Here is a 20,245-nt window from a genome sequence, read left to right as displayed (position 1 = left end):
TACAATATTTCTAAGAGAGATACATGTTTTGAAATTTAATATTAAAGACTAGGGATGCAGTTCAGTAGTAAATGCTCATCTGGCACATGCAAAGCCTGGGTTCCTTCTTAAGTGCTGCAAAATACATATGTACCCTATATCATATATACACATAACATATATACATATATGTATATACACACACAAACACACATACGTTTTCAAGGTAGTTGGAATAGCCAATCAATCAAGGATGAAGCTCAACACTGTAGCTCAGTAAATGCTTGATTCCTGCCTAATAACAACCCCTTTAAACTTTTAGAATTTGTTTCCTGGCACTAAAAAGCTCTTGATTATTTTGCCAACAGTCATGTTCAAACTTCTAACTTCAGAACTATGCACTGAATGTTCTTTTATGCTCACACATGAACACACACATACATACACAAACACAAAGGAAAACACATACACACACAAACACACACACACACACACACATATATATATATATATATACAGACATACACACAATGACTAATTATTCCTCATCTCTTTTTTTACTTTTCTTTATCATATGTATGACCAGTAGCATTTATTTTACAAATGCATATCTTTCCTGCTGAAATATAAACTATATGTTTCCATGTAGCGTCATCTGTTTACTTGCAAAAGATAATACCAATCTCTGTACAACAACTGGACATATATTTATTCTATAATAAAAGCTATCATGCAGAATATTTTTTCAGAATTTTCACATTTTTTTTACTTTCTTCTATTAAGCCCTGATGTGATAAGTACATGTTTTGGGTCCTACTGTTTATGAAAACATATCCACCCTCATTATTAAGTTTCTCTAAATGTTTTTCTCTGGAAAACAAGTTCTGCTTTTCTGTATGCTACTTTTTTGTATTTTTGATGTGTGTGTATTTATATATAATTATTCAAATTAAAATTACTTTTATATTATAATGTAGCTTTGAATGATTTCACACACAGAATAGCAAATGTTTTGTTTAAAATTATCCTCCATTTAAAATAGATTCTAAATCATTTACTAAAATAGATATTATTTCATGTCAAAAATGTAGGAATCCAAGAGGCACAGTAAAGTTATTCCATCAATAATGTAAAATAAAATATAGTCTCAAAAAAGGTCTTAAGAAATCACAGGGAAATTATAAATTCTAAAATTTATAACTAAGTGTTCAAAATAAAAGGCAATTTCATATAATGAAAATAAGAATATATTGTAAGAATAAAATATAAAAATTACACATAAAACAAAGTTTATGGATAAATAAGCGACTTAAAACTCATGACATTTATTTCTCCTTCTTTACGGGCATGTCTTAAAAGCTTTCTCCTTTCAATGCATTTTTGTAATAAAATGAAAGTAAGTTCAAGATTCCCCATGGCCCTATCTTATCTTTAGAAGCAATTAATTTTCTATTTACTTAGCATTCCATAATAAAGTTTTGTACTTTGACAAAGAACTAATTTATCCACTCACATGTTTATTCAGAAGTTGTTGCATCCTTCATATCTGTAAAAGAGCTTCTATTTAAGTCACCTGTGTGGCTTTAAAAATTATTTCTCTGTATAGATACGTATTTATTGGGTTAAGTACCAATTTCTTTTTTATCTTAATTAAACCAAAGTATATACAATAAACAAACCAGCATAGATCAAACAAACACAGAAGTAAGTTCCACATCCTAACTTCTATATACCAACAATTAAATTTATATGAAAATGGCCCTAAATCATTTGGACAATTAAAATGGAAACATGTCCTGCTAGGGATGATGACAATACCTGGGAAATGCTGACCTTGTCAAATTTTTTCATTGGAATAGATCAGCACACTATGTTAGAATGCTTTTTGTTTTTCAAAAGAGACATTGCAAGTAACATGCAAAATGAGCATCTGAAAACAGTTTTTAAGGTGCTTATTATTAAATTGGAACTAAAGATAAATATTTAATAATTAATTAATTGATTGATTGATTTTTGTTTTAATTGATGGCATAAAGCACTAAGAGTAATGAATATTTGGTTTTCTTTTTAAAATGTCATGAAGAAAGTGGAATGTCTAAATCTATGATTTTTTTTTTAAAAATACTTGGCTAGATTTGCTAAGTTGAGAGGTGCTTGATTGCTTAGGGTAGCTTGTAGGTACCTGCACTAAAAAGTAATTAGATTCAGTGTCCTTCTCTAATGTTGGAATTTTTAGAAACCATGCAATGGTGATGCAAAAAAAGAATCATAGACTAGCAGGAATTCCTAGCATAGTATCATCTAAGAATTCAAGGGCCTAACTGAAGAGCCAAGATAGGTACTGATGCTGCTTTTGTTTTCTAAATGTCTATAATGGAAACATATCAGGATCACATTTAAATCATAGCAAGTGTGGTTTAACAGAGGTCACATGAAAAATTCAAAAGTAATTTAATATTAATAACATGATGGACCAGCTACAGATTGTCACCTTTCGCAAATTAATGCAAAGATCATTGTTCAGTATATTTCTCACTGTCATACAGGGTTATAGAAATTCTACAGTTTAAATATCTATTAAGAGACCAGAAACAAACATCTAGATAGCCTAATTTTCTGTTTAGTTTCAGAAAGAGAATTTTCTGAAAGAGAATGAGTAAAGGTAGGATAAGGAGGTAATCAGGTATATTGAAAGTTTCCAAGAAAAGATTCTGCAAAAATGTGTTTAATACCTTGTTTATATTTTAAATTAAGTCCTAAGAGTATATACAAAATATCTAAGTATACCTAATGAGGAACACTACATGTCATCCCATTGATTGGACACACTATACAATCAGATTAAACCTACCAAGTTAGATTTATTGCTCTGGACTTTTAGGAAAAAGATATGAGACAAAGATATATATCTGAGAATACTTACAGCTTAGATGTTATTTAGGATTTATTTTATCTTATGTGTTTTGTGCGGGTGCATGTTTGTGAACCCACTGCATGCCAGGTTTCCATGGAAATCAGAAGGTATCAAGTCCCACAGAATTAGAAGTACAGATAGTTTTGAATGATCGTGTGAATCTTGGGAACTGTAACAGTTCCTCTACAAGAGCAAGGGGTGTTCTTAAACACTGGGCTAACTTTTTAGCCTCTTAAATGATATTTTAATGAGAGTGAATATAGAAACTTCTAGAACAAAAAAATAAAAAAATGAAGTATGAGAAATGAATTTTCAAATATTGAATTGAAACAAGTGAAAAAAATGTTAAAATGTATAATATATAGTGATAAGCTAAGGGAAGAGGGAAATTAGTAAAAAATAAGAGTGAGGGAAGATTTGGAAGAACTGAGAAATGAGTGGGATAAGGGTGCATGATGTGAAATTCCCAAAGAACCAATAAAAATTGTGTGGTGGCACATGCCTTTAATCCCATCACTCAGGAGGCGGGGACAGGCAGATCTCTGTGAGTTCAAGACCAGCCTGTTCTACAGAGCAAGTTCCAGGACAGGCACCAAAGCTACAAGAGAAACCCTATCTTGAAAAACTAATAATAACAATAATAATAATAATAAAAACCTCTTAGTTGTAAATAAATGGAGAAATTCAGGAAAAAGAAGAAAAAAACTGGTAAATTTTTATCATTCGAAATGGATATCTGTAAGTAAATTAATAATATCTAGCACTTTCATGATAAGGGCCTCTCCCGAGTACAAAATAACTTACATAAACTGACAAGTGAAGAAATTAAGAAAATTAATGTACACCTGAGCTGAATATCCATCATCAGCTCTCTCAAGGATCTTTAATACATATACATTATATTTAGCTTGAAGGAAATATCTAGGCATATCATTTCATGCCCTATTTTAGCAAGCAATTAAGAATGATGTGGTTATTTCTGAAGATGAAAGATAACTTCATAAAGGAGACCCAGGAGGCATCAGAAAACGACTTTTGATACTGTACATTGTTAGTACTTTCAGTCTATCATATTGATTTTATTGACATTTGTTTTTAAGTGGTAAATGATAAGAGGAAATTTTGAATCTATATTCCTGAAATTGTGGGTGGGACTCCATTTTCATGCTTGATCAAGTTATTTTAAAAGACAGACATAAGATTATACACAGATAACTGTACAAATCAAAATAAATAAGAACATCAATTAACTCATAAAATTATTAAGGTGATTTACACATATGTGGTGAAATATATCATATGAACTCTGAAACTTAGAGGATGGTGTTTCTAGATAATTCTCTACTCACAGAACTTTTACACTCATGATTTTCAAGCCTAAGTTAGAAAAAGTAATCACAGGTTATATGAAAAGAAAGGGAGGATATTTGAAAGGTTTATGTTTGGATATGAGCAAGGTCATAGAGGAGACTGGGGGCTACAGGATGGGTGAATTAAAGATTTATGAAGAAGAAGCCTTGTCGAAATCCTCTAGTTGGTAAGTCATAAAAAGCAGAATGTGTGTGTGTGTGTGTGTGTGTGTGTGTGTGTTTGTGTGTGTATGTACCACACACACATGCACACATATATGAAGTTTGAACAAAATTACCTTTCACCTTTCATGAGTAACAAAAGCTGTTCCCAAAAGACATGGTTACTACCTGAAATTCTTAGTTTCATGTACACATAGCTCCTATGAGTCTATGATCAGTGAGGTCAGGGGGCATCTAAACAGCACAATCTATTGCCATTTATCTTAGCTGTGTTCACAATAACTAGAAGGTAAAATCCTATTGCTGAAAACTCATAGCACATAGAAAATTTAACTAGCTTACATAGTGGCCTCGATTATATAGAGCCAGAAGATTCTATGCAGGCTGCCAATCCATAACTTCAAGCAACTGGCAAGTTTTCCTCACTGGTGTAATCATGGAATGATGGTTATAATAGAAGCCAAATGCTTTTTGATTGGATATGAGGCTAATTCCAAGGGAGGGATTTCATGCCTCATACTGTTAACCTACTCAAAACTTAGAAAATCATGGTTTCTGTGGTAGAACATACTCTTGATGTTACGTTAAATGTTCATGCTGCCAAAGTCTCCTCTAAATTTGTATTTTTTTTAGTAAATAGATTTATATTGCCATCAACTTTGGCCACAGAGACTTCTTTCTGTACTGAGTAGCAGTCATGGCAAAGATGCCTATTTGGTCCTAGTGTCAGCTTTAAAGAACTATGAGTACTCAGCTGTGAATCATCTGCATTAATCTTCCGGGACATAAGACACAGGGATCCTCCCTAAGCCTGAGCAGAAAGAATGTACAAGTTGATGAATGAGGAAGAGATGGTTTGGAAATGTAGATTTCTTGACCTAACATGGCTTTCACATAGATGAACTCAGATCATCTGTAGTTACTTTCGTTAGATTAAGAAATTCAAAATTACCATATGAGAAGATGAGGGGCTATCAAGTCCCCATACTTAGCAATAGAGCTATTAGCAATTCATAGTTTTTGAAAGAGGGAGAGTTATTACTCTGTTTTAGAAACCTGGCTATTGGGAGACTGCCGGTGTTCCATTGGATGGTCCCAAACCATGCCCTTACTGGCTGCACAAGTTAGATTTCAGAGTGTATTTATAACAATCAAAAGAAGACATGAAATTAGGAGAGTGATAGAGTAAGGGCATGAGAGAGGTTGAGAAAATGCACTCTATAACATTAGGAAAATTTCAAAGGATAAATAAAAGTCATATGTAAAAAGAATTATTTTAAAATCATATCAGAAAGTAGACCTTAAAATATATTTTGAAGTAAGACAATTTGACTAAATCATTATCTTTATATATTACCCTTTAATTTATTTCCAAAATTGTAACATAAATAGTAAAAATATACTTCTTATTTTGTGAAACGATTTACCATAGTCTATCATGATGCTAATGAAATCATATTTCATAAAACCAAAAACCCCTTCATAATAAAGGTATTGGAGAGATCAAGGATACAAGGATCATATTTAAATGTAATAGGGCAATATGCAGGAAGCTGACAACCAACATCAAATTAAATGGAGAGAAACTCAAAGCGATTCCACTAAAATCAGGAACAAGAGATACCTTGAATGATGGAGCCATTATGAGGTTAACCAGAAATCTGGCACTAGAGAAATCCCCATGAATACAAAGGATGACCCCAACTAAGCTTCTAAGCAACAGTGGAGAGGGTACCTGAACTGGCCTTGTCCTATAGTAAGATTGATGACTGTCTTAAATTTCACCATAGAACTTTCATCCCACAACTGATGGAAACAAAGACAGAGACCAGCAGAGGAGCACTGGGCTAAACTCCCAAAGTTCAGTTGAAGAATGGGAGGTGTGAGAGAGAATATGAACAAAGAAGTCAATATCATGATGGGGACACCCACTGAAACAGTTTACCTGATGGGAGCTCATCAACTCCAGCCGGACAGGGAAGGAACCAACGTACGTCCAAACTAGACCCTCTGAATGTGGGTGACAGTTGTATGGCTGGAGCAGACTATGGAGCCACTGGTAGTGGCACCAGTTATCCCTACTGCTTTTACCCAATTTTTAGAACTCATTCTCTTTGAATGGATATCTTGCTCAGTCTAGATATAGGAGGGATGGCCTTAGACCTTCCCCAAAGCAATGTGTGTTACCCTGTCCGAGGAGTGGATCGGGGTGGGATAGGGGGGAAGCTGGAGGGGAGGGGAGAAGCAGAGGGAGTTTGAGCTGGGAATCATATTTAAATGAAAGAAGATAGTCTGTTTTCCTTTTAAAATAAAGAAAAAATCATATGAATAGAAAAATATTATTACAAAAAAAAGAAATTCAAAATAGCTAAGTTACAAATATAAATACATGCTAACTTCTAAGAATGTAATAAAAATTATCCTTGCTCATTTGGGCATCCTTAAAAAAACATATCTTTTTGAGTTGTATCTTTAATAATGTGATATGTGATAGATTTCATAGATTATGACTTAAATACTAATGCATATAATTGCAAGTGGTATTCTGTAAGTAAAATTATATCAAATTCATTATTTGGATCCTGTTTCTTTTTATTTAGCATGATTTATAGGAAGTCTTAGAAAACACTGTTAATTACATACCAAAAATGAATGCTTTGTAATTATATTGAACCTGAGGAACAAAGCCCTGATAATTTCCAAGAAGATGGAACAGCTCTTACTGAGTCAATAAAATACTTGTTGTGAAGATCAAACTGTATAATTTCAGAAGAGAATAAATGTAGCTACTATCTGCTACTAAAACAAGTACTGAAAGTGATTGCACATCTTTTAGGTGAGCTGATGCAATATATATTTATTTTGGCCTGATTAATATGCAATAATTCATGATACATATTGGTTAATACAAATAATATTTTGGGTATGCATAAACAAGGTCTTCTATCATCCTATCCTACTGTACTTTATTCTATTATTCCCAATCCATTATCTAAAATTTTTAAGTTCTAGAACAATCAATGAAGTAAAACCAAGATGAGTACATTATCTAAAGTTTTTACTGACAGATAAATGCTGCCTAAGTTAAAGAATCTGAAAAACTTTCCAGTACACAGCAGAATCTGAAAAGATTTTCCTAATTTGATAATTTTAGAAATGTAAAATATTTTATATACTAAACATCATTTTTCTGTATTGTTTCAACCACAGTGACCATAATGCAGATATTTGAAAGAAAAGAATTTGTGATCAGCAGAAAATAGGAAGAAATATAAGATATGAAGTGGAACATACATTGACTTTTTCTTTCAAGTCTAAGATGTTGCCTTTTTTTCGATAGACTGCAAATTCAGGACTCTGCAATACAGCTTCTGAACGAGTAATCCAACTGTGAAGTTCAGTTATGTCGACATCCAACCTAAAAGAGCAAAAAATAAGGTTCATTATTATTTTATTATCTCTTCTGTATAGAAAGGAAAAAGGAATTTGTTTATATTTACCACATTCCTTCTAACCTAATGCTACAATTATTGTTAGTAGTATCAACATCTCCCTACGTAGATAGACTCAAACTTTGGAGTCAAGTTTATTCTAGAGTTTCATAATCACAGTGTCTATTTTATTTACCCACTGCAGCAATTATCTGTAAAGGATATCCCACAAACTATTAACTAGACTTCACTTGAAAGTGTTGATACCTGAAAAATTACTACCTCTGCAAATAGCTCTTATTTTTAAAGAAATATCACAATGAATTTAAAAACTACCCTCTTGGTTGACTTGATTGAACAATAATTCTGATATTTGTGTTCTCCATAAATCAGTGGTATCCAAAACTTATCTCTGGGCTTTTACATGCAACTTATTACAGAAAATGGGACATCAATAAGGTTAACCCAAGAAAAGTCTTCAAATGTTTGTAATCTTTCATCTTTTTAAAAAAATTTATTGATTTTTATTGAGCTCTATATTTTTATCTGCTCCCATTCCTGCCTCTCCCCTCCCTTTCAACCATCTCCCAAGTTCCCCATGCTCCCAATTTATTCAGGAGTTCTTATCTTTTTTTCTTCCCATATATATTAGATTTATGTATGTTTCTCTTGGGGTCCTCATTGTTGTCTAGGTTCTCTGGGATTGTGATTTGTAGGCTGCTTTTCTTTGCTTTATGTTTAAAAACTACCTATGAGTGAGCATATGTGATATTTATCTTTCTGTGTCTGGGTTACCTCACGCAAAATGATGTTTTCTAGCTCCATTCATTTTCCTGCAAATTTCAATATATCTTTATTTTTTTTCTGTTGTATAAATTGTGTGTAAATGGACCACGTTTTCCTTATCCATTCTTTAGTCAAGGGGCATTTAGGTTGTTTCCAGTTTCTGGCTATAACAAATAATGCTGCTATGAACATAGTTGAGCACATATATTTGTGGTACAATTGAGTATCCTTTGGGTATATACCCAAAAGTGGTATTACTGGGTCTTGAGGAAGGTTGATTCCTAATTTTCTGAGAAATTGCCACACTGACATCCAAAGGGACTGTACCAGCTTGTACTCCTACCAGCAATGCAGGAGTGTTCCCTTTACCCCACAACCTCTCCAGCATAAGTTGTCATCAGGGTTCTTGATCTTGGCCATTCTTACAGGTATAAGATGGAATCTCAGAGTTGTTTTGATTTGCATTTCTCTGATGACTAAGGATGTTCAGCATTTCCTTAAGTATCTTTCAGCCATTTTAGATTCGTCTGTTGAGATTTCTCTATTTAAATCTCTACTCCATTTTTTTATTGGATTATTTTTTTCTTTTGATTACCAATTTCTTGAATTCTTTGTGTATTTTGGAGATCAGACCTTTGTCTGATGTGGGGTTGGTGAAGTTCCTGTCCCATTCTATAGCCCGCTGTTTTGTCTTGTTGGCCATGTCATTTGCTTTACAGAAGCTTTTAAGTTTCAGGAGGTTGCATTTATCAACTGTTTCTCTTAATGTCTGTGCTGCTGGGGTTATATTGAGGAAGTGGTCTCCTCTGCCAATGCATTCGAGTATATTTCCTCCTTTCTCTTCTATGAGGTTGAGTGTGGCTGGCTTTATGTTGAGGTCTTTGAACCATTTGTACTAGAGTTTTGTACATGGTGATAGATATGGGTCTATTTTCATTCTTCTACTTGTTGATATCCAGTTATGGCAGAACCACTTGTTAAAGATGCTTTCTTTTTCCATTTGATATTTTTTGCTTCTTTGTCAAAAATCAGGTGTATGAAGTGTCTGGATTAATATCCAGGTCTTCGATTCTGTTCCATTTGTCCTCCTGTCTGTTCTTACGCAAATACCAGGCTGTTTTCAGTACTTTAGCTTCCAGAAGTCCCTTTATTGTATAGGATTCTTTTGGTTATCCTGGGTTTTTACTATGTTTTACTATGTTAATTCTACCTACCTAAGAGCATGGGGGATCTTTCCACTTCTTGGTGTCTTCCTCAATTTCTTTCTTTGTAGTGATGGAGCAGTGGGCTGCGTTCCTGCCGCCCAGCTCCCTGCTGCCTGACTAGCTTATGCCCCGAAATAACAACACACAAACTGTATTCCTTTAAACACTGCCTGACCCGTTATATCTACTCTCTTCTTGGCTAACTCTCATAAATTGCTTAACCCATTTCTAATAATCTGTGTAGCATGACTGGGTGGTAGTTTACCGGAAAGGATTCTAGCCTACGTCCATCTTGGGCTGGAGCTTCATCACATCTGCTTGACTCAGCTTTCTTTCTCACAGAATTCTGTTCTGTCTACTCCACCCACCTATGTTTTGACCTATCAGGCCAGGCAGTTTCTTTTTTAACCAATGAAAGTATGACCCTCCTCCATTATTTCTTCAAAGAATTAAAGTTCTTGTCATACACTTGTTTGGTTAGAGTTACTCTGAGATATTTTATGCTATTTGTGGCTATTGTGAAGGGTGATGTTTCTCTGATTTCTTTCTCAGCACATTTATAATCAGTGTACAGGAGGGCTACTGATTTTTTGAGTTAATCTTGTATCATGCTACATTACTGAAAATGTTTATGAGTCGTAGAATTTCCTTGGTAAAATTTTTGGGGTCGCTTATGTAAACTATCATATCATCAGCAAATAGTGAGAGTTTGACTTCTTCTTTTCTGATTTGTATCCCCTTATCTCATTTTGGTGTCTTATTGCTCTAACTAAGACCTAAAGAACTATATTGAATAGATATGGAGAGAGTGGACAACTTGTCTTGTTCCTGATTTCAATGGGATTGCTGGGAGTTTCTCTCCATTTAGTTTGATGATGACTGTTGGCTTGCTGTATATTGCTTTTATTTTGTTTAGGTATGTTCCTGGTGTCCCTGTTCTCCCCAAGACCTTTATCATGAAGGGATGTTGTATATTCTTGAAAGCTTTTTTGGCATATAATGAGATAATCTTGTGGTTTTTATTTTTCAGTTTGTTTATATGCTGGATTATGTTGACAGATTTTCATATGTTGATCCATCCTTGCATCTTTGGGATGTAGCTGACTTGAACATGGTAATCTTTCATCTTATAGAACACATTCTGAGAAGTCATTCATAACACAAAAAGTTAGACTGGGTGACCATGCTTTCACTAATTTTCTACTACAATGAAGAAGCACAATGCATTTTTTTGTGAATACTTTTCTTTTACCTTCTGAAACACTTCAACATACTTGAGGTTACTAAAATATATACTCCAGCTGACACCGTAAATAACCCAGAAAAATTATCCATGTGCTATTTTCTGTCTTAGTCAGGGTTACTATTGCTGTGATTTTACACCATGACCAAAGCAAGTTGGCGAGATAGCATTTATTTGGATTTTGCTTCCACATTACTGTTCAGCAAAGGATATCAGACAGGAATTAAAACAGGACAAAAAATCAGAGGCAAGATCTGATCAAAGACCATGGAGGAGTGCTGTTTCCTGGCTTGTTCAACATTTTTTTATGAAACCTAAGACAACCAACCCAGAGGAAACACTACTCATAATACACTGGGCTTTTCACATCAACCACTAATTAAGAATTTGCCCTACAGGTTTGCCTGAAGCCAGATCTAATAGAGCCATTTTCTCATTTGGGGTTCCATCATTTCAAATGACTTTAGCTCATTTCAAATTGACATAAAAGAAGCCAGCACACAAGCTTTGAGAAACAGGCAATGTTGATTTGTTCTACTAAATTTTTTAAGGTCACTCTGCTGCAAATATAATAAAAGAAAATATCATCTACTAGTCATTTTAAAACATAATTATCTTAGATCATTGAAGTTCCTGGGAATATTGAATCTAAACAAATACAATCTATTAAATCAAACCAAGTGTCTTTCAGTAGATGAATTGATTAAGATACATGGATCTTGATCAAGGTATGTACACATGGAATATTATTAAGTTTTTAAAAAATCCATAAGTTTTTATTAAGTTTACTCTTGTAATTACCAATTTTCATTAAAATACAGCGTCTGCTTGTATGCAGAGAAAAAGCACTTTGTACCTTCCATCTTAATAAATATTTATTTATAAATAAAATTTATTTTTATTTTACTAATTTATCCACTAAATCAATATTTTGGGGGCTATTATCAGCTCATTATCCATAGAGCCCAGTGAATCTTCTTGTATTTCTATTATTTCTTCAGGCTCAATATCAGAATGTCATAGAAAAGCATGTTTCTATGCTTTTCTAAAATATAAAAGCATGTTTTTATTTTTGTGGGTGTTATTTGTTTGTTTCTCTTTGTCTCTTTGTTTTCCCCAAAATAAAATTTGCTGTCTCTGCCTGCAGGTTTTCACTCGCAAGTGAACAGGAAAACCCAGAAATACTAGAAGGATAATGCTTGACTAGTGCTAAAGAGGAAACAGTTAGCATTAATACTTTAGCTTCCTGGAATCAATGTCACTCAGTTGAATAATCCTGTAATGTTTTATATATGATCTCTCAAAGGCTCCCTGTTGGATTGAACCCCAGTTGTCCACAGCAATAACACTAGCCCTGTTCGTATAACATCTTCAAGTGGCCTCGTTCTTTTCCTTATGACCCTACATAACATGTCCTGGGAATGCTTTCCACACAAACTGCTTGTATTTCTGCATGTTCAGAACTGCAAAGAGGGCCCATAACATGATAATGTGCACATTAAGCCCAAAATTATGCCATATATATCTTTCAACTTTAATTAGACTCACAACATGATATATTTAAAGGATTTTCTTCCAACGTGCTCAAAGTTCTGAGCAACTTTAGTTCTCTAGCTTTCGTAGGAGCTGATTGTTTTCTTCTCTACGGAAAAAGTACAAATAATGGGCAAACATCACTCTTTCCTATGTGGGAAGATTTCACCTTAACATGTACAGCCCCTTTCTCATTTTCTTTTCCAAAGTTTGTCTTAACTCAGCTTTTTCATAAAATCTACTAAAATTTCCATTTTGGAAATCATTGTATCATGTCACAAATATCATAGTCTCAGTTTTCAATTATTGATCACAGAAATTCAACCATACTCAATGGATTATTTTTATAAGGAAATTATCAAAATTATTTAAAGTCATAGTATAATATCTTCATTCATAAAATAATTAAAGGCATTCTAATTTTTAATAAGATGATGACCAAAGATTTTAAACTTTATTTTTTTCAAGGAAAATCAGGCTTTAATACTTTCCCCTATGCTTTGAACAATGTAATCTCCCAACTTTATTACTGTATGAAGTTCAAAGTAGACCTTAAAGACATATCCTTTCTGTAAAAAAGAAAAATTGCAAAGATACAAAATGAAATGTAAAGTCTTTTACAAGAAGTGGTGTTTGGACATCTTGTTTGTTCGTATTGCAATCATGCTTTGATGACAGTTCCAACCATTGCCAAAAAGAAAAGAAAAAAATAAAGAAAGGAAACTATTTTAAATGCAGAATTAAATATATTTTATATTAAAAATCAAAACAGTTTTAGACATGTGAAATATGGAACTGAAATTTTATGGTTTGGATATCTCTCCTTTGTTCATAGGGAAGAACCAAATACTATTACTCTGTAAATGAACAAAGTATTAAAATGACACCCAATAACTTCCTGCTATACATAAATCAGAGCATCTCTCAAATCTTCATCATAGAATATTGCTCTTTCTATAAATAGCAATTTAAAAAGAGTCCCCCTAGCTGGTCAGTGTGCAGACAACAAAGTATACATTTATCACTCTGAGGCTCAGGGATATTTGTCATTGTGGAGGCAGAAAGATTGTATGATCCAGAGTTGGTGGTTCACTTCAAAGAAATTGCAATGTCCTGACAATAGAGTGATGCACATATGAATTCACAATAATTGGGCATGCACAAGACCTAGGCAAGTTTCAGACAGGCAAAAACCTTAATATAGAGGGTAGGAATGTTGATATGAAATCCCACCATCAGCTGTGGAGCTATTAGTATTTGATGATTTCTGGGAGATAGTCTTTTTCTTAAAAAAAAAAAAGCTAATGATATGCTCTATGGAGCATGTCCACAGAGCAAAGCAGGCCCCAATTCTAAGGGCAGCAGCTGCACAATGTGCACTGTCTTTGATGGGCAAAGGAAAAGAACAAGGTATATAATTTCAGTGATTGGAGGGAAGAGATCGGATGGTTGAGCTTGTGGTAAGAGTAGGAGATGAAGGGGTAAAATCAAAATATACAGTATCAAAGAATTCACCTAAACTACTTTTAAATAGATACTATATTCTTACTCTACCTAATATTTGATACTACCTTCCTAAATAAGAGGCCAGAATGTACCTGTCCACATTATAAAGTTATTTGGCTTATTGGATGATGTTTTTGACTAATCAAACATTGCGGACATCAAACAGGGATTTAACACACTTAAGGACTTTTTGAGGATGTTTTTTAAAAGCTCACCTTTTCAATGAATTGAGGTTAAATCAGCTTGAAAACTAGGGGCTCTGCCAACTAATTTGGTTATCTATACACAATGAAGGCTCTGTAGAGTCAACACCATGGTAACTGTTGCTGGTGGCTCTGTGAGGATTTTAAGAGACGCCTAGACACCCGTTGGCATGGAGTTCTAGTAATTTAGATCAATTCAAGCAATCAAATTTGAAAATCTAAAGAGGCCTTTTTTTTGTTCTTTTTTGTTTGTCTGATTTTTTAAACTTAAAAAGGGATTGTACCAGGTGATAGAACTCTTTCAAATAATTATGGTATTGAACATGATTACACATTAAAAAATCTTTGTACATTTTTATTACATAAAAATATTTTCATTATATTTCTTTGCTTACATCTGATTCTGTACTATGTGAACAAGAGTTTGTCATGGCATGAACATGGAAGTCAAATGGCTACTTATACAACATAGAATAGTTTGCTCTTTCTACAATGTAGGCTCTTGGGATTGAACTCTAGGGGCCAGGCTTGACAACAAGTGAATTTACCTGCTTAGCCACTTTGCTGACTCCTTATTTACACATTTTAAAAGGATATCAGGTATTATTTTGATGCATTTTTGAGTGAAGGCTTTATCTAAGAAAAATATCTACTCAAAAGCTCACAGATTAATAAATTACACTTTCTGGAATGAAACAAACCTATATATAAATAAAAAAGATGAATACGGGTTAATATAAATGAGATTATGCTAGCAACAACTCTACTTTCCCCTCCTTGTCATTGTGATATCTTGATTCTCAGGGAAATAGTTGCAGTACAGTCTAACCTAAAACTCTTCCGTGCCTCAAGACCTAAGTTCTCAACACTATCCTGTTCATGCATTTTCCACATGCCTTCCATTCGGGATTATCTGGTGGTCTTTTAATATATTTTTTGTTTTTACTGTAAGTTCATTTCACACTATACTTTTGTGCTATAATTAACTCAAAATTAATCAAACTACTATAAAAGTAAATTGTGTTATCTCCAATACTGTCTAGAATCACTATTCATTTTGTTGTTGTTACTTAGATTTGGCATATACAAATTGCTTTGATCATTAAAATGATTTTTCTCTGTATTGTTTACTAAAATATGCTCTGTACCAATATAATGTTTAGTCTAAATTCTTCTATGTAGCACTCAAAATTATTGCTTACAATTCTAAGAGCTAACACTCCGTGTTAAGCATTGCTTCCTGCCTAATACAGTGCCAATAGACAGTCCCATTACTTAATACCAGCAGTGAAGGGGAAGTAGAAGCAGTGTGTGAAAGGCTTCCCATGTGCTCTCAGAGAATACCAGCAACTTGTGCTCAGTGCTTAGACTCATTACATTTTTTTTTACTGCATAGTTAATACAGTCACTTTCTTTGAGTCTACTCAGATCCTGGCTTTTAAGTAATACTTAAAGAATATTTAAAAAATAAATTCTTTATCAATTTGGCAGCTATTATTTCCTGATTTCTTATGGTTTTCTTCTGTGTGAAGGTCTCAGGCTTTTCACTATTTTTAAAAAGTCAGATACCTGTGCAAGATGTATAGCAAAATAACAGAATCTTGATGTTAATGCATACATGCTTCAAAATTAAGAGCTATGTCATCTTCCCAGTGCCTTGCTATAGTTCTTTTCTGTCACGTTTGGTTCTACCCGAGGCTGAGCAAGCACCAGCTAAAGACACTCTCCCCCATCAGCATTAAACTGGTCACCCATTGCCTAACTCTCCTCACCTATTCACTATTTGTGGAAGATTCAAATTGAAAAACTGTGCTACATACCAAACAGTCAGAAAGTTAAATTTCCCTCAGCATGCTATAATCAAACAAACTCAATCTCAGTCAATTAATTTTCTCAGAAATGTGACATAAATTAAGTCAGTGACAACCCTTAAAGCCAATAATGAGAGATAATTTTATAGACATTTAAATTTAATTAAAATACAAGAACTCATAAATCATTTTAAAGAACCAAAGAAATATTTGTGTACTTGTAGTTAAAAGCTCCAAATTTGATTTTTCAACAGTATTACTATGCAGATACTGTGCTCCCTGATAACTACATTATTGTGGAAGGGACCCACTGTATGTGTGCCCTGATTGTGTACTGTTGAATTTTTTTTTGTACTGAATTCTATGTTAAGTATTCAACCAAGTAGACATATTTACATAAACATTCATTTACCAATTGGTAGATCTAGAATTTACCATTTGGAACTAATCATTTCCACGTGTAGATTGGGTTCAGTTCTTCATTACTTTAATGTTGTATTCTTGGGAGACTATTTAATATCTTTAATTTTTATTCTTCTTTGTTTATGTGGTAAAATCATAGGGATCAAGATGATGACTTAACTGGTTAAGGTACTTGCAGTGTAATGCTAGCAAGCCGAGTTTAATATCTGGTACCCCAAATAAGAGAATTGACTCCACAAAGCTGTCTTCTTACCTCCATGCCTTCACTATGGTATACATACACACACACATACACACAAACACACACACATACACACACACAATAATAACAATAATTATAGTCATTTTTAAAAAAGGAAGAAAAAAACTACTGGCAAATTTGTATTTGCATAAAACCATAAAACTACTCTAAAATAATCCATTGAAATTAGCTTATTTATCATTACAACTGAAGAGGTTATGATTTGAGATACAAAATTGAAGTTAGATTTGCTTGCATTGTGACTTTGATATCTCTAACACATTAATGTACTCATCTGTCAACATTAACATTCCTGTCAAGTAATCTGCTTCATGTGGTCTTGAATGTATTTGTAGATTAAGATATGTAAATTTAAGCACATTCTGCATAAAACTTTATATATCAATACAGTAAAATTTAATGTTTCCAGATTGCAGTGAAAGGCATCATTGAAAGACACTAAAATATCCACTTCTGCATAGCTTACTCTGTCCTAAGATATGCTTATTCACTGTGTTTGAATGTGAAGTCTTATCTAAACATAAAATATTGACCATAAAATTGTGTTTCCTGCATTGTTTGGTTGGATTTCTTTTTGACTTCTTTTAGTTTTTTGAGACAGGGTTTATCTGTGCAACTGTCCTAACTGTTGTGGAACACTTTGTAGACCAGGCTGGCCTCAAACTCACAGAAATCTGCCTACTTCTGCCTACTAAGTACTGGGATTAAAGCCGTGTTTTCTGCATTGTTGGTTATTTATAATAAATTACATATGACTAATTATTTTGTGATATATAACATATAAAATGTCAGTGCTTTAATATCTTGGCTTATTAAAAGTCAGGAAAGCCATGAGTCACCTGATATTCATGTTCATATCTGTAGCTCCAAAACGCTGATTACACTAAACAGAATAAGACTTTGGCTGAAATACTTCTCCTCTTAAAGAAGTAATACTTAGTCAAAGTATTTCATTGACTTGTAGGTAAAATCCTCTTTAAAATAATCTCACTACCTGTATTTAATAACTAATCTTAATCACTTAAAATCTTACTCCAATGTGTGCTTCAAATATAACATGATTGTAAGAAGTCACTTTCACATCTACTCTTAAAACATTTATGGAAACTATCTGAAAAACTTGAAACTAAAGAAATCTACTGTACTGTAAATTTTGGCACCAACAAGGAGAGAGGAAATAGTCAAAATGCAAAAGAATATATAAATAATATCCAAAAATTGTATAATTCAGGGGATTGAAGAAAAAACCTTTGCTAAACCACAAGTGCTTCAAGACTAGCTTTCATCTTTCATAAATTGGAATTCCCTATGAAAAACAATCCTGTAGAAAAAAAAATCACCTCAACCAGAGTTAAGAGAAGTATTCTCTTATATTATAGATATAGATGAAATGTTGTCATCATATTGAGTCTATGATCATGCTTAGGTTGAAACTACTAAATCTACTAATCAAATTATTGAATTTGATCTGATTTTAGTATCTAAATGTAAGTTTATTTAAGATGATGAAATCAGGAAAAGCTAAGAATGTCCGTATGAAAAGATATAAATCACTAGAGGGCGAACCTTCCCTTTCAAAGCCTGTCAACTCTTAAATTTAGGTTCTCTGCCATTTTTTTTAATCTACAAAAGAGTAACCAAACTAGGCACTCTGAATGTGGGTGACAGTTGTATGGCTGAGAAAGTCTTTGCAACCATTGGCAGTGGGACCAGGATTCATCTCTAGTGTTTGAACTGGCTTTTTGGAGCCCATTCTTTTGGGAGGGATACATTGCTCAGAATATATATAGAGGAGAGGGCATTGGTCCTGCCTCCAAGTGATGTGCCAGACTTTGTTGGCTCCCAATGGGAACCCTTATCCTCTCAGAGGAGTTGATGAGAGGTGGGGTAGGTGGAATGTGGGAGGAGAGTGAAGAGGGGAGGGAATGGGAATGGATAGATAAGTAAAATAAAAAAAGTTTGTGTAAAAAGTAAAATAAAAATAAAAATATAATAAAGAATAAGAAAGAGTAGCTGGTGCAGGAGAATTGTCTGTAATCTGTCAATCATGTTTTAAATATACACTGATTGCCCAGGCAGGAAGTATATGCAGGAAAACCAGACAGGAAGGAGAAATGATGTAATGAGAACAGGAGAATTTTGGGAAGGAGGAAGTTGATTCCTCCCACTCCTGTACAGATCACCAAAGTAGCAGGATGTGATCTGCCTCACTGAAAAAAGGTACTGAGCCATATGGCTAAAATAGATCAGAAAAATGAGTTAATCAAGATATGAGAGTTAGCCAGTGAGAGGCTAGAGCTAATGGGCCAATCAGCTTATAATTTATGGAGACCTGTGTGTGATTTTCTTTGGGGCTAAACAGTTGTGGGGTATGGGTGGGACAAAAACCCCAACAAGCAGGCCTGGCCCTTCATGTTACAAAATGGTGCCCATGGGAATAACTGCATCAACAGAAAGCCTGAAAAAGCTTAAAAGACTAGAGTAAAGCATTTTTGTTTTCAGCCATAGCAGCAAAAAAAAAAAAGCTGTTTTAAAATGCAGGCTTTCTGGGCTGTCCTGCCAGGGAAAACACTGACTCTTTTCAAGCAGGCAGTCCCAATGTTGCAGCTTGCTTCCTGGCAAGGATCTTTAAGGATCTTTAAACACAACAAACATGTCTCTGGGCAGTACCTCAGCCATGATTGCTTAGTGAATTAAAGGCTCATGTGGTCAAAAAATGAGACATATATCAGTAAAGAGAGATGCAAAGTGGAAGAAAACCTATAAATGGTTTACACTGCGTTAAAAATATATACAGGCTAAAGATTTTAAAGTTCTCACAAAAAAAAAAGAGAGTAGCCTGGGAGGCAGAAACAAACAGATCTCTGTGAGTTTAAAGATAGCCTGGTTTACAGAGGAAGCTCCAGGACAAAGATATACAGAGAACCTGTCTCAAAAACCAAAAGTTAAAGGTAAAAACAAAAGAGCCAGGCGGTGGTGGCACACGCCTTTAATTCCAGCACTCGGGAGGCAGAGGTAGCGGATCTCTGTGAGTTCGAGGCCAGCGTGCTCTACAAGAGCTAGTTCCGGGACAGGCACCAAAGCTACAGAGAAATGCTGTCTCGAAAAACAAAAAAGAAAACAAAATAGTAAAAATACAAAAATCTGAAAAATTACATGTATTTACTTCTTGGGTAGCAGTAGAAGGGAGCTGGGGATCAGCGCACATATGGAGGTGAGAGGACAGCTTGTAGAAGTGAATTATCTCTTCCAACCAAGTGGGTCCTAGCAATTTCAGGCATATTTTTTACACAACGGATATGGAGGGAATGAAAGTGAATGGAACTCATTACATAGTACAGAACGTGGGATTCATAAGAAGTGTCTGTACTTGTTGGGCCATCATTTAAAGGAGGGTAGAAATGTAGTGATTCACAA

Source organism: Microtus oregoni, unplaced genomic scaffold (genome assembly GCF_018167655.1).
Source record: "Microtus oregoni isolate MIOR12 unplaced genomic scaffold, Mior012 000059F_ref0000304, whole genome shotgun sequence".
Classification (NCBI taxonomy): Eukaryota; Metazoa; Chordata; class Mammalia; order Rodentia; family Cricetidae; genus Microtus; species Microtus oregoni.
This window is presented reverse-complemented; position numbering follows the sequence as displayed.